The sequence below is a fragment of the Peromyscus maniculatus genome, chromosome 3 (genome assembly GCF_049852395.1).
Source record: "Peromyscus maniculatus bairdii isolate BWxNUB_F1_BW_parent chromosome 3, HU_Pman_BW_mat_3.1, whole genome shotgun sequence".
Lineage (NCBI taxonomy): Eukaryota > Metazoa > Chordata > Mammalia > Rodentia > Cricetidae > Peromyscus > Peromyscus maniculatus.
In genome coordinates this window covers 19,331,776-19,356,268 of record NC_134854.1, presented here as the reverse complement: position 1 = coordinate 19,356,268, position 24,493 = coordinate 19,331,776, and the positions used below count along the sequence as shown (strand labels likewise).

At 42.3% G+C, this 24,493-nt stretch overlaps 1 pseudogene; it reads right to left on the bottom strand.

The window, feature by feature from the left end:
• Window positions 1-194: 194 nt before the first annotated feature.
• LOC102923546 (glyceraldehyde-3-phosphate dehydrogenase pseudogene) lies at window positions 195-1,212 on the bottom strand (annotated as a pseudogene).
• Between the last annotated feature and the right edge of the window lie 23,281 nt (window positions 1,213-24,493).

Sequence of the window (24,493 nt, the reverse complement as noted above, 5' to 3'; positions counted from 1 at the left end):
TGACTCTCAAGTGCTGTGATTAAAGGCGTGTACCACCATCACCCTGTAGGGCTCTGCTGTGTGTTGTGAACTTTATTGCTAGTATTCAAGAGAATGGTGCTCCCTAAGCACCCCCCACCCTTCTGTGGGTCTGGAATGCAAACTGTGAGGGAGATGCTCAGTGTTGATGCCTAAGATGGGCATCAACAAGATGCTCAGCAGCTGAGGGCTTCTCTCTTGCTCTCATGTCCTTGCTGGGGTGGGTGGTCCAAGGCTTCTTCCTCCTTGGAGGCCGTATGGACCACGAGGTCTACCACCCTATTGCTGTAGCCATATTCATTGTCATACCAGGAAAGGAGCTTTACAAAGTTGTCATTGAGAGCAATGACAGCCTCAACACCAAGGATGAAGAGTGGATGTCACTGTTAATGTTGCAGGAGACAATGTGGTCCTCAGCATAGCTCAGGATGCCTGCTTCACCACCTTCTTGATGTCATCATCCATGGCAACTTTCTCCAGGCAGCATGTCAGATCAGTCATGGACATATTTGGGTTAGGAACACAGAAGGTCATGTCTATGAACTTCCCATTTAACTCTGGGATGACCATGCCCACAGCCAGTGGATGCAGGGATGATGTTCTGGGCACCCCATGGCCATTATGCCACAGCTTCTCAGAGGGGCCATCCACAGTCTTCTGGGTGGCAGTGATGGCCTAGACTGTGGTCATGAGTCATTCCACAATGCCAAAGTTGTCATGAATGATCCTGGCCAGAGTGGCTAAGCAGCTCGTAGTACAGGAAGCATTGCTGACATCTTGTGTGGAGTGTCATACTTCTCATAATTCACACCCATCACAAGCATGGGGATATCAACAGAAGGGGCAGAGATGATGACCCTTTTGGTCTTACCCTTCAAGTGGGTCCTGTCTTTCCCCATGGTGGTGAAAACACTAATGGACTCCACAACATACTTGTCATCCACATCGCCCCATTTGATGTTGGTGGGATCTAGGTCCTGAAAGATGCTGATGGTTTTCATGTTGATGACAAGGTTCCCTTTCTCAGCCTTGACTGTGTTGTTGAACTTGACAAGGGTAGAGATATACTGGAACATGTAGACCACATAGTTGAGGTCAATGAACTGATGACAACAATATCCACTTTGCCAGGAAGGAAGCCCTGGTAACCAGGCACCAAATATGGCCAAATCCATTCACTCTGACCTTCACCATCATGTCTCAGAGATGAGGCTAGCACTGCAGAAGATATGATTGTCTCTGAAACAGGAAGGAGCAGAAAGCCAAGACTTTAAATTTTTTAATTTTTTTTGTGTATATGTGTGTGCCTCTGTGGGTTTGTGTGTGTGAATGCAATACCCTCAGAGGCAAGAAGAAGGCATTATGTTCCCTGAAATTTAACTTAGACGCTCCTGATGTAGGTTCTGGGAATGGAATTCAAATCCTCTGCAAGAGCAGTATATGTTTTTAACCTCTGAGCCATCTCTCCACCCCCCAGGACATTTTTCTATTATTATTGAGAAAAGTAAATGAATCAGAGGGTATCTTTGTTACATTGAAGATATTTTAAAGAGAATTACTCTTGAGGCCTGTTAATTATGCATACAGCTGAGATATGGGTCAGGGTGGGAATACTGCCTGTAAGTTTCCCAGTTTATAAGAACAAGGAAAGAGACTGGAAGAGAAACAGAAAAACAGAAAAAGCAGAACCACCAAGCTCTCTGCTCATGAGAATAATTACTGAAGTGATGAACAAGAGATAGCTGTCTTTCCAAAGATAGTCCTTGGGAGAATACCTCTAAAAGAAGTCAGAATGAACTGGGCTCTGGATATTGATGGCAGATCACTTTAAAAACTTTGGTTTTAAAAAACCGTTCATTTTGGCTGGGCAGTGGTGGTGCACGCCTTTAATCCCAGCACTCGGGAGGCAGAGACAGGTGGATCTTTGTGAGTTCAAGGCCAGCCTGGTCTATAGAGCGAGTTTCAGGACAGGCTCCAAAGCTACACAGAGAAACTCTGTCTCAAAAAAAAAAAAAAAAAAAAAAAAAAAAAAAGAATTTTTTATTTTGATATTTTGATACGTGTGAGTGTTTTGCCTGCATGTATGTATGTGTACCACGTGTGTGCCTAGTGCCCATTGGAATCAGAAGAGGGTGTTGGGTCTTCTGGAACCAGAGTTATGGATGGTTATGAGCTGCCATGTGGGAACCAAACCCAAGTCCTCAGCTAGAGCAGTAAGTGCACTTAATTGCTGAGCCACCTCTCCAGCCCCATCATGGTTCCCTTCTATGTGATTTCTAGGACGTTCATCTCTCACCTTGCACCAAATACCAGTTTAGGAGAAATGCTCTAATTTTTTTCTGTTACAGATTGGGCTCTGTCTGCCCCTGGGCTTATGAGCAGTACCTGGCATGGCTCCTGAAGGCTCTACAGGCTTTTCCCCACAGAGATTTTGCATATATTCACATTTACTTTCACAGTGGCCTTGAGACGTAGCTACGTTAACCTGTTGCAGGCGGCCCTCAGTGTTTCTATATTTGCCCTCCATTAACTTGAATTGGCTCACATTCCACAGTGCCACTCCCCCTCACCATTTATTGGTGGGTTTGGGCAGTGCTGCAACTGCCAGTGCTGTTGGTAAAGAATGTGCCCTTTGGGGACTGGTGTGAACAAAATGCAGACATCTTCCACTACCTCTCACTAGGCCTGTGGATAATGAATTCCTGACTCTGAGTGAGCCTTCTACCTCATTCAACCTGCCTAATCTCTTTCCTTCCTATTGTCAATCTTACAACCCTCTCTCTATGACTGGAGACTAGACATTGTGCTGCTGGTGTAACCTTTAGCTCTTGTTTTTGTAGCCCAGTGTGCTCCTAAAAGGTATATCTGCTCAGCTCTCCTATGTTCATGGATGATAAATCATCTCCTCACCCTCCAGGTGGTTGAGACCTAGGCAGGTAGTCCTGAGAGGAACACAGTTGGAGATCACATATGAAGTAAGGTTTCATGTAGCCTAGGGTGGCCTCAGAGTCCCTCCAGATGCATGTGCGCGCGCGCGCGCGCGCGCACACACACACACACACACACACACACACACACACACACACACGAGAGAGAGAGAGAGAGAGAGAGAGAGAGAGAGAGAGAGAGAGAGAGAGAGAGAGAGAGCTTGATCCTCTTTAAATATAAAAATGACCACAATCAGGTATTACCATATGCTGTTTTGCCTGCATTGTTCTGTTTGCTGCTTACAAGAGCCAGCTCCCAAGTGTCATCATTACCCCATGTCATAGAATAATGAGAGCCAGAGACACTAGGACACTTAATTATGAGTCCATGGCAAGTAAGTTGATTGCAAGAAAAGTCTCTGACATTCTGGGTGTCTAGCATTAGACACTAGAATAACATTTCTATTGCTTATCTCCTCTTCTTTGTGTTCTTAGACACTTACAATGGAACAGCAGTTGCTGGCAATGCTTGTTTAGGGCAACAGTTTCATTTTCTTTTAGTAAGTCTCATTTATTTCTTTAGGACGAAAATGTTGGATGTTAGCATCCCCTGAATTAGGAAACTGAATTGATCCCAGCATAGTAACTCATGACTTTAGTCCCAGCACTCAGGAGACAGAGGCAGGCAGAACCCTGAGTTCAAGGGGGTCAGATGGGGCAAGTTCCATGACTGCTGGGGCTGTCTCAAAAAAAAAAAAAAAAAAAAAAAAGCAAGACAAGAGAAAACAGAGTTGCTATTATGCTGTGTATCTACAGTTTGGGAGGATTAGAGTCAGGACAAGGGAGATCTGAGGGAAGTTGCTCTCACAGAAAACAGGTAACACATTCATGGATGCCAAAGTTTGAGGAGGCTAAAGGTAGAGTTGAGGATGAACAGATGATGGCTAAAGTGCAGAGTGCAATTGGAATGATGGAAAAACTTCCAGTGTTCTGCAGAACACTAGGATAGCTATGATAGACAACAATTAACCATGAATTTAAAAATAGCTAACGGAGTTTGAATGTTCTCAATATAGAGAAATGATACATGTCTGAGGTGATGGATATGCCAATTAGCCTGATCTGCTAATTGCATATTATATACATGGATTGAAATGTCTCATGGTATCCCACAAATATGTACAATTACTGTGTCAATTAAAAATTAAAAACATATTTAAAAGGGGGAAATCTTAGTTTCATAGTTGGAGTTAACCATTATGGCAACTGGTCTCTAGAACTGTTTTGGCACCCATATGCCTTTGCTTCTTCTTGCCTCTTCTCATCATGTTCACGTACATTTCTCACAGGTGTATCTAGAGACCATCTTGACACAATTTTCACATTTTTTTCTTATCAAAGTTATGTGTTTGGTGACAATAAAATTTAACATTCAAACCAGGTCACTTTTAGAAGAGAAACAAAGATGATAATGGTTACTCTAAGATGACAAAGTCAGGTGGAAAGATCTTGGCCAAGTCTTGATTTTGTGTATTCTTCTAACATGCAAAAATCAAACGACAAAAAAATAAACCAAGAAAAAAATCCTTTAAAAGACCATCTCATAGAGTTCTGTCTAGTAACATGGCACGACAGGAATATATCTGGTTGCACTACAGAGATTTTTCTCGCTACTGAGGGACTAAGCTACATGGCCCATTGTCCATCAGTATCTCGAAGTTGAAGACTGTTACCCGGTGGTTGTGCAGGTTCTGCTCTGCACATGTTTGCCCCGATGAAGGGAGATGAGAGCTGAAATCCAGCCCGCATCATTCTTACATAGCCACGTGTTCAGGTTGATGATGGAACTTCTACTTTCAGAACCCAAAGGTGGAACCTCTGAGTACCATACAATCCAGCCTCATCTACCTTTTCATAAGGGTTGATTTTATCTCCCTTACCCCTTATGCTTATTTTCTAATAGTCTTGGCAGAAATGCCTTTGTTGTTGGTTGTTTTTGCTTTTTAGGGGGCCCTGCCACCCAAATCCCAAATAAATCACATATGGAAGCTTGTTCTTAATTATAAATGCCCAGCCTTAGCTTGGCTTATTTCTAGTCAGCTTTCCTTAACTTAAAATCTCATCTACCTTTTGCCTCTGGGATTTTTTCTTTTCTTCTGTATATCTTACTTTCACGACCATGGCTGGTTGTGTGGCTGGCCCCTAGCATCCTCCTCTCCTTGTTCTCTTGCTCTTCCTTTTTTTTCTTCCCAGATTTCTCCTTCTATTTATTCTCTCTGCCTGCCAGTTCCTCCTGTCCTTTCTCCTGCCTCACTGTTGGTCATTTTGCTCTTAATTAGACTATCAGGTGTTTTAGACAGGTAAAGTAACACAACTTCACAGAGTTAAACAAATGAAACAAAAAAGAATGCAACTCATCTTTGGATCATTAAAAAAAGTTCCACAGCATAAACAAATGTAACACATCTTAAAATAATATTCTACAACATGCCTTCATATTTTTAAAAAATTCCTTAATACAAATTCCTTATATTGTAGAAAACTTTAGAGACTTGAAACTCAAGGCTTCCAATTGCTCAGCATTATACTGAGAAGCTTCATTTTCTTTTCAGGTGAACCATCCTAAGGATTTTTGAAATCTACTATTTATTGAGAGAGGCTAAATGTTTCTCTTCATATGGAGTAGAGAGACATGTCTGTTTTTGTGAAGTGTGGTCTCTATGACAAAGATCTCTTATACTGCTAAGGTTTCTCCAAAGAGTGAAACATTGAAGACTATTCTTTCTCACAAAACTTTTAAAATGTACTCTCTGTCCCTGAAAAAGAAATGATTATCTGGTGTAATTAATGTTGGACCACGTACCCAAGGAACAATGAACATTTCAAACACAAATTGCTGTTGAGAATCATTGTCCTATTCTGGGCTGATGATGTTCATGGAGAAAATTAACAGAGAATTTTCATAAAAACCCTTTGGATAAAGAGAATCAGATGAGGAATGCCAGTTTGTCTTCTAAGCTGCCTGAGCAGATCTGTCATAACAGACGTTGCCCCACATTGTGGAACCCTCTCCTTCTAACATCTTTTAATGGTGGTGGAACTTCCAGTGCCATAATCTGCTTTCAGTTTTGACAGTGTTACATGATCTTTGTAGACTTGCACTGACAGCACTTCATCTCAGCCTCATTAGAACATCTCACCTGACTTCTGCATGGCGCACATCATTACAATCTGATGGTGCTATCCAATTACCAGTGAAGTGAATAGGGTATTAACGTGATTATTGCAAAAAGTTAACATGTACAGATATAGCATTCCACTTTTGAAAGCATTTTATAGCTATTAATTAGCTTGCCCAGTGCTTTTTGGATGCAGTGAAACTTACTCTTCTCCTCCTCCTCCTCCTCCTCCTCCTCCTCCTCCTCCTCCTCCTCCTCCTCCTTTAACCAAGTAAGATGATGAGAAGGGTTGACCCACACAATGTTATAGGACCAGACAAGGCTGTACATTTCTTAGCTTCCTTAACCATTGTAAAGATAAGAAAGTAGGGTATACAGGTTTGTAATAATGAATCACTACCATGAAAGGATAGACATGGCAAAACTCCTTTTCATTTGGGAAGTCCATCTTTCCTGTTTTCAATTTATGATTGTCATGGCAATCAATGAGAATCAATTCTAGGTTTTGAGAAGACATTGTAGATGAGTACTGTGAAATTATTTAAACATTTTTTTCTTAACAGAATAGAATTACAAAATATCAAAAACAATATTTATTTATTTATTTAGTATATGTGAATGCCATAGTGTGTATGTGGAGGTCAGAGGACAACCTGAAGGATTTGGTTCTCTCTTTTTACCATGTGGGCCCCAGGGATCAAATTTATGTTTACCAAGCTCTATGGGATGTTCCTTTACTTGTTGAACTATTTTACCATCCCCAAACATTTAACTTCTAGCTTTTACTCAGAAAATAGAACAATACAACGATGATCTAGAAAAAATACGTTAGGGCTATATAAACCTTAAATATTGAGCCTCAGTATTTCCTTCACCTATTTTCTAAAATATTGTACAAAAATAATGTCCTGTCATTGACATCTCAGACCTGAGTGAGACGTGGATAGGGCAAATGGAGTGCTGATTGCCTTTTTCTAAATCTTATAATTCATCCTGGTTTCAAATTTTCAAGTGACAAAATAAATCAGCTGTATGTGCTGCTGAGGATTTTCAGAGCTTCTGTTCTCTCATTTATACCATTGTTAAGTAAATATCATGAAGACTGTCACGAGGGTGAAATGAAGCAATAGGGGTTTCATTGGGGGCTTCAAGTAGAGATCCACAGAAGTACAACCTCCAGCAGCTCAAAGGAGCGAGGGCCCGGAAACTCTGGTAGGAGCTGGGGGGCTTGACAGTGGTCCCTTTCAGGGACATTTCTTTACTCTTGCCCCTTCCTCTGTGGGTTAGGACAATAGTCCAGTTGTTGGAAGTGTAATTTTCCTTACATTATATTGATTCATCAGTGAAGGATTACTCTGTCAGTGGGTAGAGATAGAGGATCCCTGACTAACATTATTTTACCAAATTTTCCTCCACCTACCTGTGAAAAAAGAAATCAAAGGAGAAAGTACGAATCTTCATTTTAAGAGGACTAAGAACTTCTAGAATTCCATCTATATCTGTATAGACTGGCCTATTTATAGCTTTAACTATTTTGTGACAGTCTAGTATTTTTGTATATTGGGGAGTATAGGTGTTTAGTGGGGTGATGGTGGGTACATATGCATGTGTGAAGGTCAGAGGATAACCTTGGGTGTCATTCTTCAGGTGCCTTTCATTTCTCCCCCCTCTTTGAGACAATTTTTTTAATTTGCCTGAACTTTGAAACATGGGCTAGACTAACTGGCAGCAAGCATTCAGAGATCAGCTTGTGTCCCCCTTGAATTTCACCACTGCTGAGGTCTCAAGTGTGCACCACTGCACCCAGCTTTTTATGTAGATTCTGGGGATTTGAAGTCAGGTCTTCATCTACGGATGAGCTTTTATTAGCAACTGCACCTTTAGCCTCTCCTTAGATCTTGAAAATTTATCTTTCCATTACCAGCTTGAGTGTCTATTTCAGGTGACCTCATATCATGCAACTGCAATCAGTATCTTCAATGGTCCCCTTACCTCTAGTCTCTGGGCTCTGTAGAGACTCTTCATGGGTGACAGTTGTTCCTCATAAGATGGAGTCCATGTGATTGCACTAAGGCTTCTGGGATCTGTTTCAACCCTGTCCACCAGCAAGTCTCCATGTCCTCTCAGTCCCCAGACTTGTGTATTCAGCTCTTTTAAGTTCTTTCATGTCCTCTGGTCACACTTTCTACCTCTACATCTTCGATTATTTCACCACTACCCATGTGAGGACCTCATGTAACAATCAAATGTTATTCTAGATATTTTAGGTAGAAAGGGATTTAATACAGGAGATTGGATCCTTTCAAAGTGTCAGAGTCTGGAGGGAGAGTCTGAGCTAGTTGTCTCGATGCTGCTCCGGAGCACTGGGGATGACTGAACACAGATACACTGCTAGAGCAGTAACTCAGAGATGCAGGGCTGCTGCCGTCACTGTTGCTATGTTTACCTCTCAAAGAAAGATGTTTGAGGGGAAAACCCCATTAGAATGCATTTTTGGAGAAAATTCTCCCAAATTCCGATTTTCATATCCTGTCACTGGCAGTGAAGGGATATAAAAACAGGCTCTCTTTCATGTCTGAATTCTATACTGAATATAAGGCATGCCAGTTACTCCATGTTACAGAATCCTAGCTGCAAAGAAGTCTTGGTGAACAGAAGGCAACTAATAATTGGGTGGACAGAGCTTAGAAGTCACCCATGGTTTTACTACCCATCCCTGCCTACCCTCCTAACATTTTTCCTCTTCCTTGTCTACTGAAACTTGACTTCCTCATTTCAAGGCTCAGTCCAAACGTCTCCTCCTCCAGGAAATAACAAGCAATGTCAATGACAGATCTTCTCACCTCCTTATCATCCTTCGATCACATTGCAGAGACAGTAAATATGGGGTTCACATGGCCATACCCTGTTTTCGCATGCTACTGTCTGTCAGCCTACTTGATAGGTAAGATTAAAGCACAAGATTTGCTTAACCTGGAATTGGCCTCAGGACTTCTTACCACAGGACTTAAGTCAGCCTCAGTCAACCGATTGGAAATGATGTTTTGGATAAACCCAATTTCCCACTCCTGATACCTACACTGCAAGCATCTGAACCATCTTTGACAACAGTACATGAAGACTTGGCTGTTCCCTGCAATAGTGTCATACTCTGCAACAATGGTAACTGTGGATTGGTGGGTTGTATGTTGGTAAGCAGTCTCTGAACCATAGAATTTTATTATAATTATTATTAAGAAATTTTTCTATTCATTTTATATACCAACCACAGATCCCCCTCCTTTCTCTTCCAGACCCCCCCCCCAAATTCCCCGCAACCCATCCACCATTCCCATCTCTTCCAAGTCAAGGTCTCCCATGGGGGGAGTCAGCAGAGCCTGATATATTCAGTTGAGGAGAATCATTGCATTTTTAAGCTGGAAAGAGCTTCAAGATAGAGCCTGTTACCACTCATCTGTATCACCTGGGTTTAAAAAGGAAACGCCAAGGCCTAGAGAAATTAAGCATCCTTCTATGATCACACATAAAGGGTAAAGTTTTATCTGCTAACAAAACATTATTTTTCAAAATAGAATCCTATATGAATCTACTATGAAATTTTATGTTTTAAAATTATTGATTATTAATCCCAGTATGTCTTAATTAGGATTTCTATTTCTTTGATAAAACACCGTGGCCAACACCAACTTGGGGAAGAAAGGATTTATTATATCTTACAACTCTCAGGTCAGACACCATGAATGAATAAAACCATGGCAGGAACTTAAGCAGGGAAGGGATCTAGAGGCAGGAACTGAAGCAGAAGCCACAGCAGAATGCTGCTCACTGGCTTGCACCTCATGGCTTGCTCAGCTTGCTTTCTTTTTGTTCTTTCTTTTATTTTTTCCTGTTTTTTCGAGACAGGGTTTCTCTGTATAACAGCCCTGGATGTCCTGGAACTCAGAGAGACCCACCTGCCTCTGCCTCCCTTGTGCTGGGATTAAAGGTGTGTGCCACCACTGCCTGGCTCAGCTTGCTTCCTTATACATCCCTGGACTACTTGCCCAAGGGTAGCACTGCCCACAGTGACCTGGGCCCTCTCAAATCATCATTACTAAAAGAAAATGCTGCACAGACTTGTTTACAATCTAATAGAGTCATTTTCTCAATTGAGAGTCCTCCCCAGTGACTGTAGCTTGCGTCAAGTTGACATAAAACTAACACAATTGACCCCTTGTCAACTTGACACAGAAACACATCTCTATTAAACCACAACACTTTTTCTGTTGTCTTCAAGATTTCATATTAATATCACTATCACAGATAGCATTTTAACTTTCAAAAGTCTCACAGTCCTTAAAAATCCAAATACTTGAAATGTCCCATTTTCTACTTAAATCATCCAAATTCTTTCAAAGCCTCTCTAAAACATCCAAAGTTCAGAATATCCAGAGTCTGTCCCAAAATATCCACAGTCTTCCAAAACATCAATTTTCTTTTTCTTTTTTTGGTTTTTTCGAGACAGAATTTCTCTGTGAAACAGTCCTGGCTGTCCTGGAACTCACTCTGTGGACCAGGCTGGCCTCGAACTCACAGAGATCTACCTGCCTCTGCCTCCTGAGTGCTAGGATTAAAGGCGTGTGCCACCACCAACTGGCAACATCAATTTTTTAACTCCCATTTAAAAAGTTAAATATTTCTTAGTCCAAGAGGGAGGAATCAGGGCATAGTTATAACCAAATCAAAGTAAAAACTAAATTTAACAGTGTGAGAAGTTCAGTGCTGACATCTGGGACCCACTCACGGACTCCTAGGCTCCAAAGGGCCTGGCAGCTCCATCTCTTATGTTCCACATACATAGCTTATCTCCTTACTGCATCTTTCACGTCTTCTATCTGGCCTGTGCAGAAGACACAGTATATAAAACAAAACCTTGATAACAGAGCCTCTCCTTCCTTTTGTTATTTTGTTCTCTAAGCATCTAAGTGGTAATGGAGTAATTCCAAATGGTAAAAGAACATGTAGCTTAAGAGGACAGGGTGGATGGGAAAGATGGCTAGAGGTCAAAGCACTTGCTGTGTAAGCTGAATTTGACCCCCAGAACTCACTGAAATGAAAGAACTGACTCTACAATGCTGTCTTTGGCCTCCACACACATGTCATAGCATGTACACCACCAACACATCACATATCACACACACGCACACAGAATTTCTTTAATGATCAAAGATTAGAGGTTGTGGGGATTTTTAACTTCCATGTTGAACTTTAAGAAAAATCTCTGTTTTCAAATATTCAGTTTTTATTTTTATTTTTGGGTTTCCAGGACACTATTAAGGACACTTAAGGTTTCCCTCAAGTGGGGAGCTTTCCTATACCCATGAGCTTTCTTATTTCCCATGGAATGATTAACCTTAAGCCAATGAGCTGATGAGTGTTGCCTCAGAACTACCTTAGTGACTTCTCCCCATCTTCTTTCACCTGGTCTATTGCCACCATAACAAATTACTAGAAACATAATGATAAAACATGACACTGTTTAATATACTCTGTAGGCCATGTGTCTGGACTGGGTCTCATGAAAAAAGAAACTGAAGTCATCATTCCTCCTGAAGGCTCTTAGGGAAAGTAAATCTGCTTCAGAGGTTGTTGGTCTAATTCAGTTTTTTAAATGGATTTATGTGACCAAGGTAAGTTTTCCTGCTGGCTGTCAGGTGAAAGCTGCCCCTATCTTCTGGAGGACCTAAGGCCCCTTAGCTCATGGGCTCCTTCCTTCTTTAAATTCAGCATCAGTACCCAAAAGTCCTGACCTCACATCTCTCTTGACCTCTTGGTCTCTTCTTGAATGATCAGAACTGGGCCCACTCAAACAACTAGGATAATCTCATGTCCAGACCTCAGCCAGACCTGCAGATTCTCTTTTGCCATATATGATAACTTATCCACCCATCCTGGGAGTAGGGCATTGTCACTATCAGGCAGCCATTATTCTGTCTCCCTCGTTCAACTTCCATGGTGTGACAGCATCCTGATTTAGCTTTCCCTGTTTATTTTCTGCCATTTTCTTTCCTTTCATCCTTATTGAAACACTGTTGGCATGAACCACAGTGATGTTTATCACAAAGGCATGTGTGGTGGTATTGTGTTCCCCAAAATAATAAACTTATCTGGGGTCAGAGACAGAACAGCCACTAGATACAAAGGCTAGAAAATGGTGGCACCCACACCTTTAATCCTAGCACTCCAGAGGTAGAAATCCCTCTGAATCTCTGTGAGTTCAAGGCCACATTGGAAATGGCCAGGCATGGTGACACACACCTTTAATCCCAGAAAGCGAGCCTTTAATCCCAGGGAGTGGTAGTAGAAAGCAGAAAGGTATATAAGGCATGAGGACCAGAAACTAGAAGCATTTGGCTGGTTAAGCTTTCAGGCTTCTAGCAGCACAGTTCAGCTGAGAGCCATTGGGATGAGGACTCAGAAGCTTCCAGTCTGAGGAAACAAGACCAGCTGAGAAGTTGGCCAGGTAAGATTAGCTGTGGCCTGTTCTGTCTCTCTGATCTTCCAATGTTCACGCCAATACTTGGCCTCAGGTTTGATTTTATTAATAAGACCATCTAAGATTCCTGATACAGGCATGGCCTCTGCTCTTGCTTCTCTCTGGTGGTTCTTCCTTTCCTCTCCTGACCATGTTGTATTTACATAACTAACTCACCAGCCTTCCTAGACAAGCAGTCCCATGGGAATTTTCTCTACATTCTTTAGTCTTGAGATTTTCCACATGAATCTGTTAATGCTTATAAGTCCAAATTCCATTTTTCTTTTTCAAGTCTTCTTTTATGAATATCACTTATATTCTACAAAGTGGACATATCCATTTAGCCCATAAGTTCCCACCTCAATCAGAATGGAATCCAGCATTGTACTGCAGTCTCTCTATCTTCTTCAATGAGACTAACGTTCTTCCAGTCATAAAGCTGACCATCTGCTTTTACTACTCTGTGTCTTCCTTATGTAACAGGATGCTCTATGTGAATGTGTGTGTGTGTGTGTGTGTGTGTGTGTGTGTGTGTGTGTGTGTGTGTGTGTGTTAAGCTGATCTGTTTTCTCTTTGGTAATCCCTACCTAATAGTCAATCCACGGCTCTCATAACCATAGCCAGCTCTGGCCAACTTACATCCTGGAGTTTCTCTCATACTTTAAGGGAGATTTGTCCTCAGGCTGTAGGCAGTGAAATTCTACCACAGAGCAGAAGAGATATGACATAGAAGGGCTCCAGTGGAGAAACAGAAGAAAATGTTCTTTTTTGTGAGGAACACAAGGAGCAAGCAGTGGTGGGAGAACAAACAGAGCCCCTTGCACTGAATCCCGGAGTGAGAGGCCTGAGGGACCGAGAGGGAAACTGTAAAAAGCTTCTCCCCCAGGCAGAGCTGGTTAGACGCTCACCCAACCGGCTCTCCTCTGCAAGATGCTCAGCTTGCATTTCTTGGATTCCCATATAGCCAGAGGGAGCTATGTTGTTCAGTTTTTGTCAAAGGAAGGTGGTGATCCTGATGGCTTCGGTGCTTTTAGGGTGGGTCATTCAAACCCTCAGTGTGAGCCTCTTGTTCAAACCCAGTGAAGAACTCTGAGGACCTCAGGCAAGGAGTCTTAGCAGTTGTTAAACTATCGTGGACCCATTGTTATGTGATAAGCCTATGGCCTATAGGTTCTTTTTTGGAATCTTTTCTTCCTTCCTTCCCTTTCCCCTTTCTCTCTCCCTTCCTTCTTCCTCCCCACTGCCTCTCTCTTTTCTTCTCAACAGGTTCTTACTATGTAACTTAGGCTGGACTTGAACTTGCAATCCTCCTGGCTTAGCCTTCAAAGTACTGGGATTATAAGCAATAGGCCATTAAGAAGAATACCAGTTTGTTTTGCTTTGTTTTGATTTTTCAAGACAGGGTCTCAATATGTAGCTCTGGCTGTCCTGGAATTCATTATGTAGACCAAGCTGGCCTTGAACTCACAGAGATCTGCCTGCCTCTGCCTCCCAAATGCTGGGATTAAAGGCATGTGCCACTACACTCAGCCTAAGAACAATATTTTGAATGCATAAAATAAAAGCAAGCTCGGTGTAGTGGTTCACACCTCTAAATAGTACTTGGAAAGCCAAGGCATGAAGATTTCTGTGAGTTAAGAGGCCAGCCAAAGCTATAGAGTGACAGCCCCCATCCCAAAAAACTGCTGACCAAAAAACAAATTCAACTCAGTGGTTAAAAATAAGCATATGCTCCCCGCACGCGCGCCCCCCCCCCCCCCCCCCGCTTCCACACACACTGTCCCCTAGGTAGTTGGCCATATTAAGATGAAACTAAATATCTTCTTCCCAGCTGCTAGCTGTCAGAAATGCATTGAAGTGGGCAATGGGTGCAAGTTTTCTATTTTCTATGAGAAGCACAGGGCCACAGAAGTAGCTGCTGATGCTCTGGGTGAGGTGTGGACGTGTTGTGTGGTCGGAATCAGTGGTGGGAATGACAAGGTCTTGACCCAAGGCAGAGTTCAGCTTCTGATCAGTAAGGAGCACTCTTGTTACAGACCTAGGAGAACTGGAGAGAGGAAGCCCAAGTCTGTTCACAGATGCATTGTGGATGTCAGTCTGAGTGTTCTCAATTGGCTTACGTAAAAGAGGAGAGAAGAATATCCCTGGACTGACAGATACCTCAGTGGTTGAGGCCCCAAAGAGCTCAAAGAATCTGAAAGCTTTTTAATGTCTCTAAAGAAGATGATGTCTGCCAATGTGCTGTCAGAAACAAAGAATAAGAAGCGTGGACAAAAGCCCCTACAATGCCAACATATTCCTCTCAAGAAACAATATAACTAGAAAAACAAAGAGGAGGCTGTAGAATATGCTATACCTTCGACCAAGAGAATGACGGAAGTCAAAGAGAAACCCCAAGAACAGATTTCCAAGAGACATAGGCTGTCACTGATGAGAACCCTTTTAAGTCTGAAGCCAGCCAAAAATAAGTCTTTAAAAGTAAGATAAATGATCAGATCTTGGGAGAGGAAAAAAAAAAAGCACACGAAGTTAGGTGGGAGATGTGGTGGTAGGAATCTTGGAGGAACTAGAGAAAAGAAACTGGATGATGGGTTTGGTCAAAATACATTGCACACATGTATGAAAAAAAGTGATTAAGTAAGCAGCAACAATATCTGCCCCTCCCCCAAAAACTATACAAAATATTATATTGAAACTTACTTGTGTTGAAAAGTAGATAACGTGTGGTATAGTCATACATACTTTTATTTATTAATGTATTATCTTCATAACTACAAGTAGTGATGACAAATGATGGGTAGAGGTAGCTGTAACACTTGCATTGTGAAATAAAATATGTGTGATTTGTTTGGCCAAAGTCACAGACTCCCAAATATTTTTACTTGGTAAAGGGAACAGGACCTGCTCAGCCACCTGCGCAGTTTAGGCCAGTTTCTGCTATAAGCCCTATCTCTGTCACCGCCCTCAGGCCCTACAAACCCCTCCCAGTCTTGCTCCATATTCCTAGATCTTATCTTGAGGTGCATCAGGAGCAAGATGAGGAAGTCTCAATGTTTCAGGCAGAAACCTGAAATAGACTGAATTACTCAAAAGAGAAACTGCAAAGCAGAGGGAAAGAAGTATGTCACCACGCCAGTTCAGCCGTCCACACTCTTCAGTAGAGTAGAACTTATGATGAAATTTAGCCCTTATTATGAGACACTAAAGGGCACCGATACAATAAAGGGGAACTTCTGCCCTATGAGGAGAGAAAGTCTTTACTACGGGAAAACAGGGCAGAAGGAGGAGGACACTCAGAAAAAGCAAAGCTAGAGAGGAATGGTCGTGGCTTTAGGCTTTGGAGGGAAGTATATAGGTGTGTGTGTGTGTGTGTGTGTGTGTGTGTGTGTGTGTGTGTGTGTTAGTTAACTGGATTGATCAGGAAAAAGGAGGTGTTTATTGTGTTTATATTTACAATGTCCAGAAGAGGCCACAATAAGTGACTATATTAGTCTGGGTTCTTGAGAGAAACAGAACCAATAGAATAAACGCATATTAAAGGGGGGGTTAGTAGACTGACTTCCATGATACAGCCTGGGTAGTCCAACAATGGCCGAGAATCGGGAAGCTGCTCTGGATACCTTAGGAGTCCCAATCTGGCCCTGGAGGCCTCTAGCATTCCTGGAGAGATCCTGTTCATGTTGGAAGGTTGAAGAAGCTGGGCTGTGACGTCAGCAGCAGCAACAGTAGGGCAGACAGGCAGGACTGGACAGCGAGCAGGCAAAAAGCAAAAAGCAAAAGCTTTTCCCTCGGACTGGGATATGGATGGCAAGTGTCACCCATATTTAGGACAGGTCTTTCCCCTTTCATTAGCCTAATTAAGAAAACCCTTTACAGGTGTGTTCAGAGGTTTCTCTTCCAGGTGATTCTAGATTCAGTCAATTTGACAACCAAGATTAACTGTAACTGTGACCTTATGTCAGCATAGAAGAGTCGCTAAGGAAGAGATGTCAGTATGCATGGTTAAGAGAAGGGCTGTGGTGAATATATCTCAGACGTCATGTTATGCGAAGGCATCTAGACATTTCTATAGGCTCCATGGTTGGGCGTGAAAGGTGATAGGACTGGAAATCTTCTAGTGAGGGCAGCCGTAGGGAGGGGCCAGATGACCCTCCTCATAGACTGCACTGGGATGGAAAAACAGGGTGGAAATTCAACAGAGGACAGAGGTCGGCTAACATCATCCTGGGACACCACCAGCAAGGGCAGACCCCCAGGTTTGGAGGTTGGCTAACATCATCCTGGGACACCACCAGCAAGGGCAGACCCCCAGGTGTGGAGCAAGTGAGGCAATCCAGCTGCAGGCTCCTCCACCACTCCTTAACAGCCTTGGTGCAACAGGCCTAGAGGCTTGACCAGCCACATCTCAGTGAAGCACAGTTCTAGCCCAGCCTGCTGAGAGGTCACATGACCTTCCTACTTGGAGACCACATCTGGGGAACAGCAGGGTCAGAGAGAATCTCCAGGACTAAGCGAGTCTCCAGAGGGTCTGAGTTACTTCCTGCCCAGTGACTGGAAAACAAGACTTGAAATTTTAAGCCTTCCCATCCTCAGTTTCTCAGTGAGCATAGGAAGCGCTCATGAAGAGGGTGACTGGGTTTAGATGATAGAGACACAGGATTTTCTCTCTTGTGGGCATAAGCAAGAAACTGAAGCCCCTTGTGGTGCAATGGCTTGAATGAAGTGATCCACGTTCTCCATGTCTCTGTGCTATGCAAGGTGAAGTTCAGGCTCTTCCCACCAAGAAGTGGAACCTATGTTTTAAAATTATACTGCCTTTGAACAAAAGAACACAACAAATCAACAGCCTGCCCATTTCTAAGGCTGAACCTTTGGGGGCCTTTCCTTGCTCTCTGAGGCCTCCACCACCACTAGGAAGACAGACCCTGCTTAGCTTTCTGAAGAAGCAAAGCCCTGTAGAAACCCAAGTCATTTCAGATTGCATCATCCTAGACTAGCTGATAGAGCAGGTGATTTACACACGAACCCAGCTGAGGTCAGCCAGGCCTGACACAGCCCAGCAGAATTCTCAAGAGAATTGTAGAAAAAAGTTAATACACAGGTGCTATTCAGCTCAGGCACCCAGCCCATGAAATGATGCTGCCCATATTTAGGCTGGGTCTTCCCACCTTAATGAAGGGAATCTAGAGACTAATTCACTGACATGCCCAGAGATTTGCATCCTAGTGATTCTAGATCCTGTGATGTTGGTAACATTAACTATTCTTTTCCCCTTGTCTTTTTAGCGACTTCAGCTTGACCTTGGGTAATCTGGCATCCTGGTTGTAATACTGCTCTAAGGCTTTCAAAAGTTTATGTACAAATGAGTGTGTGTGTGGGGGGGGGGAAGGAACCACACAGATGGCACAATAGTTAAAATGACTTGTTGCAAAATCCTGAGGACCTGAGTTCAGACCCCAGCACCTACCTAACAAGGCCAGCATCTTTTGCATGTCTATAACCCCAACTCTAAGGAAGATCGAGACAGGAGGATCACTGGGGCTTATTAGCTTCCAGCACGAGAAAATCTAAGCCCCAGGTTGAGGGAGAGACCCTGCCTCAAAGGATGAGGAAGGGAATGATAGTGGAGGACACCCAACATCCTCTTCAGTGCCAAGGGCATATGCCTCCCAGCATGTGACACATAACACACAAGATAAATAAACAACTACATCTTTACTGAAATTGTGTGTACTTCTATTCTCCAATTAACAACAGAGTAAGAACAAGAAGAATGGCTTGATACAATGGACAACATTCAGCCTTTAAAAAGAGACACCCTGCTACTTAATGGCACGAAGGTGAACATTGAAGACATCATGCTAAATGAAATAAGCTGGATATAAGAGATCACATAGTGCATGCTGGTAAAATAGTAAAATACATAGAGACAGAACATAGAATTGTGGTCACCAGAGGCTGGAGGTAATGGTGAGTTCTTTAATGAGTTTAGAGTCAGGATGGAACGGTGAACAGTTCTGGAGATGGTTAGTGGTGATGTTTTAAAACAATGTAAATGTACCTAAAGTCACTGATGTGCACAATAAAAATGATCAATTTTCATTTGTGTATATTTTACTAAATGAAATATCTAAAATTAAAAGTCCAGAATGGATTTCACTTCTCACACACTAGAAATGCACCAACTAAAAAACTTAGAATTTAAAAGAAAAACTTTTGACCAGCATGGTAGTGTAGACTTAAAATTCCAGCATTCAGAAGCCTGAGGAAAGAGGAATGTGGGTTGAGTCCAGCTTGGACTACATGGTGAAACTCTAAGAAAAAACTTTTTAAAAGGAGTCAGGATAACTCCATGGTAGAATGCTTACTTAGAAAGTCCAAGGTCATGAATTCAATCTTCAACACTGCAAAAACAAAGTTGTAACCTGGGATAAGGGATGGGGAGGTCTCCAGTGTGACAGTCAATTGGGCCAGATTTTGAAGCAGGACTGTGAAGAATCTTAGGTCTCTTGAGACTTTATTTTCACTGTGGGCTTGAGAGAGCCTTGCTGTGTGTTCTGATGTTTGGATGCTGTGTGTGCTGTCCTGTTTGGATGCTTTCCATCCTCTCTCTGTTGGGTCAAAGCCCCTATCTATTAAGGCCCAGTTCAAATTTCATTTCCTGCATGAATTTTCTGTTCTTTGAGCCATCTTTGAATAGCATTTGTTTTTTAAACGACCTCTCATCTCCTCTCACTATCTGTTTAGCATCACTCAAATATTTGAAAATGTCCTCTTCAGAGTCACATGTTGATACCCATATAAGCATACTTTTTTTGTATGCTAGATTCTGTAGTCTATGCATACCGTGAAAAAGGAAAGAAAAGTTTGTACTGATTTGGTTCTCTTTTATTAGCTAGGCTTAATGGCCCGTGTTTGCTCAACTCTTGCTGGTACATGGTTTGATTCTGTTTTCCTGCCAGCATTTTCTTCATTGAGCATTTCTGAGAAAAATGCCTTCATCTATTTTTTCTCAGTCTGTTTTCTATCATGGTGCCCCACCCCCAGGAGCCTTTGAAGACATTTTTGGCTAATCATCTTTCCTATGAAATTTTGACACTGAAGATAGATGATCTATGACTTGATGGAATAACTACACGGTCATACATAAAATTAGTATGATTATCATTACCGTTCTTGCTCTTGAGAACCAAGTCTTGCCCCTTGGGACTGGAAGGGTAACATTCCCATTGAGAATTTGTGCTCTAACCCAAAGAGCAGCTGAACTTTTAACCTTTGGCAGCAAGGTAGGAGAGCAGAAGTTTAGGTCGTTTCCCAGGCATTCCAGGCCTCTCAAAGCCTGGCACCCGGGAGGGTCCTCTCCTCTCCCTGGCTCAGGACCTAACAATCTGGCTCTTCCTGCCTCTGTGATTACTGCCTTTGCTACTAATCTGCATTCACAGGTAAGGACAGGGCCTGAAAGTACCCTCCTAAGTATGCATCAGTTTCCCTCAACCTCATAGTTGTTGATTTACTGAGTTATTTGCTTCTTTGCAGGCAGCAGGGATGGGTGGGTGGCGCAGGGATGGGTGGTGTTGACACAGGAGATAAATTCGCAGTGTTGCCTCTTCCCCTTAGGTACATTGGTTGAGTTGGATGGAAAGGAAGAGGGCGGCGTTTAGGATGGAAGGCTGCTGCTAGTGCATATGGCACCATGTCTGGGCTAGACCAAGGGAGTCTACTTCAGGTCCAAGAACCTTGGCCAATGAAGACAGCTGGTGCACACTTGATTTTCCTTGTCTGATCAGCTTTTGGAGGGAACTTTCTCCTCATTCCCATATAGTAACATAACTTAACAGAATAGTTGTACATATAAGAATTAGTAGATATGAAGCGGTGCATTGTTGCTCGTGGCTGTAATGCCAGAACATGGGGAAGTAAGACAGGAAAATAATCATATGTTCCAGGCCAACCTGAGCTAAACTTAAATAAAAGAATCAGTATATTTGACAATAAATTCAGAGTACTGTGAAATTCTTTATGGAAAGAACTCCTGTTGATCACAAACTCCTGATCCCTTCTTATTGCCTGTGTAAGGTTTGGCATTGGGATAGACCCGACAAGCTCCGTTTCACATCCCTTCTCTTTGCTTGGATGTGGTGTGTAGCTGGCGCAGGTCCCAGGTTGGAGTGTGGGAGCATCCGGACAGAATGCATTTCCAGAGCTCAAGCCAGACACGTCATCATAGAGAACACATCTCTCCTGGGACTTTTTGCTAGAGTTTTAATTGCTTTTTCCCCTTTCTCTGGGCTTCCCATTTGAACCATGTTACATTTTTTTTCAGGTTAAAATAGTCAATCAAACTCACTATGAATAATAAATTATTAATCTGAAAGTTTTTTTTTTTATAAAATTAAACACAAAGTTGGCCTTTCCCCCTAGTTACCAGCTATCAAATAGTTATTCTGTTCCATCAAGCCTTATGCTAGAATTTCTGCCAAACGTCTGATTTCCTATTGTTTCCATATTTTGACCTCAAGTGGAAATAACCACCTACATTACAGATTTTGCATCACACAAATTTGGAAAACTTTACGTAGCTTCTGATAGAAGTTTCTCTTGGGTTGTGCTGAAGTATCCTATGAATGGCAGAATAAATCTACCAACGTCTTATTAGCATGTTCCTTTTTGGTTTTGTTTTGTTTTGTTTTTGTTTTTAGATAAGGTTTCTCTCTGTAGCCCTGTCTGTCCTGGAACTCCCTCTGAAGACCAGACTGGCCTCCAACTGAGAGATCTGCCTGCCTTTGCTTCCTTAGTGCTGGAATTCAAGGCATGTGCCACCATTGGCTATTAACATGATTTTTAATGGAAAATGTGGAAACTTCTTTGTGAATTAAGACTAACTTTAAAAAATGTTCAGTCAGAAAATACTTATTAATGGAAATCAATGTGGTAGTTCTCAGGAAGCTAGGAATAGATCTACTTCAAGTTCTGGCTATATCACACTTTGGCATGTACTCAAAAGATGCTTCATCTTACTACAGTGATACTTGCCCAACCATGTTCACTGATGCTCTATTCATAGTAGCCAGCAATTGGGAACAGTTTAGATGTCTATCAACTGATGAATGGATAATGAAAATGTGGTACATTCACACAGTGGAATATTATTCAGCTGTTAAGAAAAATAAAATTTGTAGGTAAATGGATGGAACCAGAAAAATCATCCCGAGTGAGATAATTCGGGCCCCCAAAGATAAATATTGGCCAGGCAGTGGTGGCACATACCTTTAATCCCAGCACTTGGGAGGCAGAGCCACTTGAATCTCTGTGAGTTTGAGGCCAGCCTAGTCTACAGAGCGAGATCCAGGACAGGTACCAAAGCTACACAGAGAAACCTTGTCTCAAAAAACACACAAAAAAAATTATATGTTCTCTCTTGTATGTGGATATTAGCATCTAAACCTTCAAAATATGTGCTACGGTCTGTATAACCACAGATGTTAGATTCCTAGTAAGAGGCCAGGCAGGATCAAAGGATGTCCCAAGGAAGGGGAAATCCAGCATAGTGTTATAGAGAGATAAACAGGAAACTAGAACAGGAGAGTTAAATAGGGAGATGACTGGAAGGAAGGTAAAAAAGGGAACATGGGGAGGGGCAACTAACATCAAAGGCCATTTGAAAAACCATATGGAAATCTATCACTGTAGAAGCTTCCTAATATAATATAATATGTATATGTATATATTTCCAATATACAATATATTTTTTGTGTGTGTGTAGAAAAGGAATATAAATGGAGTCACCCCAAAATAGGGGAGACAATGTCCCCACTAGACATCTTATCCTACCAAGTAAAAGCTCCAGTGCCAGGAATAGCTTGTTCAGTCTTTGGCTGAAGAGGCCCCATAGAAACCCCTAAACATTACAGACTATTACCACGGCTGTTGGCCACTCTCCACAACCTGATGCTTAGACGCTATTGCTAAAGACAACACTTGCTTACGTCATCAAACGTGAAGACATCAGGCTGGTGCCTAACTAGAGGCACAACTGCTGCTGGTGCTTGTTCATGGTTGTAGCACAAATTCTAATCGGTCTTAGTAACAAAAACCCGGAGTCAGATATCAGGGTGAAGGCTGAAAGACCAGAGAAGCAGAGCAGCCAGCCACTAGAAAGACTACTTACCTCTAGGAATCCTCAGAGTCCACCCCACCTTATTACTTCCTCTCTCCACCCAGCCATCTCACTTCCTGTTTCCTCTTCCCAGGTGCTGGGATCAAAGGCATGAGATCCCAAGTGCTGGGACTAAAGGAGTGCGCCACCACTGCCTGGCTTCTATGGTTAACTAGTAGCTAGATCCTCTGATCTCCAGGCAAGCTTCATTTCTTAGAGCACCAATAAAATATCATGACACGCGGTACTGGAAGGTCTTCTGCACGCTACTGGAGAAGAGAGGTAATCATCATTATCTCCGAGCTATAAACATGGTGACCGACAAAAGTGCCCGCCTACAAGATATACTAGTGCAAAAGTGGCACAAATGTTCTGGGAGTAACCAACCACTTTCTGATTGGTTTTAACGCCCACTCCATGAAATGGAATCTGCACATACACGACACTGCTGAATTAGCTATGAACCTAAGACTCTAGTCTTATGGACATACAGGGAAAATTACGTTACTCTGCTAAAGGAACACTGACAAGAAATGACTCCTAATGACATATTGCTGTGCCCACAGATCAGTGCCTCACTCAGCCATCATCAGAGAAGCTTCTTGCAGTAGATGAGAACTAACATGAAGACCCAGGAGTGGACAATGTGTAGAGAGTGAGAGACTCTGGTGCACTCAGCCCTAAATAGGATGCCTTCATCAACCTTCCCCCACCCCTGAAAGGCTCAGGAACCTTTGCAGAAGGGGAGGCAGAAAGATTGTAAGAGCCAGAGGTGGTGGTTGACTCCAAGAAATGGTATCTTCCAGACGTTGTGCATATAAACTCACAGAGACTGTGGCAGCGCTCACAAGGTCTGCACAGGTTTAAGCTAGACAGGGATCCAGCACTAAGAGGGGGAAGTGGACACAGACTCCCACCCCTTACCAAGAAGCTATCTGCAACTGATACCAGCTGGCAAAGGAAAAACCAGGTTTCTCCAAAGGAGTCTCACGGGGTACATTAACCTTACTTCAGGGTAGGCAGGCCCCATGCCCAGGAATAGTTGGCCAACACAAAACAAACTCATTGGTATTTTTGCAGACTTTTTGTCTCATTTTTAATTTTGGGGCATTTTTTTGTCTTATTGGTCTTTTGCTTGTTTATTTTGATCTTGTTTTTTGTGGGTTTTGTGTGTATGTGTTTCTTATTTTTCTGTTTGTGTTTGCTGTTTCTTTTTTGGAGAAAGACAGTATAAAGTTGAGTGCGTAGGGAGGTGGGAAGGATCTGGGAGGAACTGTGAGAAAGGAAAACAAGTTCAAAATATACTTTATGAAAAGAAATCTTTCAATAAAAAGTGTATAGTCCATAGTATCAGGAATAAACATTTTAATATATCAAAACCAATCTCATGGCATCAGATTTCATTCTTCAAATTTATCAAGCTTTCTGGCTTGTTACTACAGAATATTTGATAATGACAACTACATAACTAGGAGGTTAATCTGAGATACACAAGTCTCTGATTTTTAATTCGTGTCAAACAAAACCACCTTTTCATGTTTCCTTCAGTGTCCGAAGTTCTTAAAGTCACCCATATCATTTCAATGTTTCAGCTGTCACTTAAGAAAAAGAAATGTGAGCCTGGTATGGAGGCACACGCCTTTAACTCCAGCACTCTGGAGGCAGATCTCTGCGAGTTTGAAGTTAACTTAGTCTAATA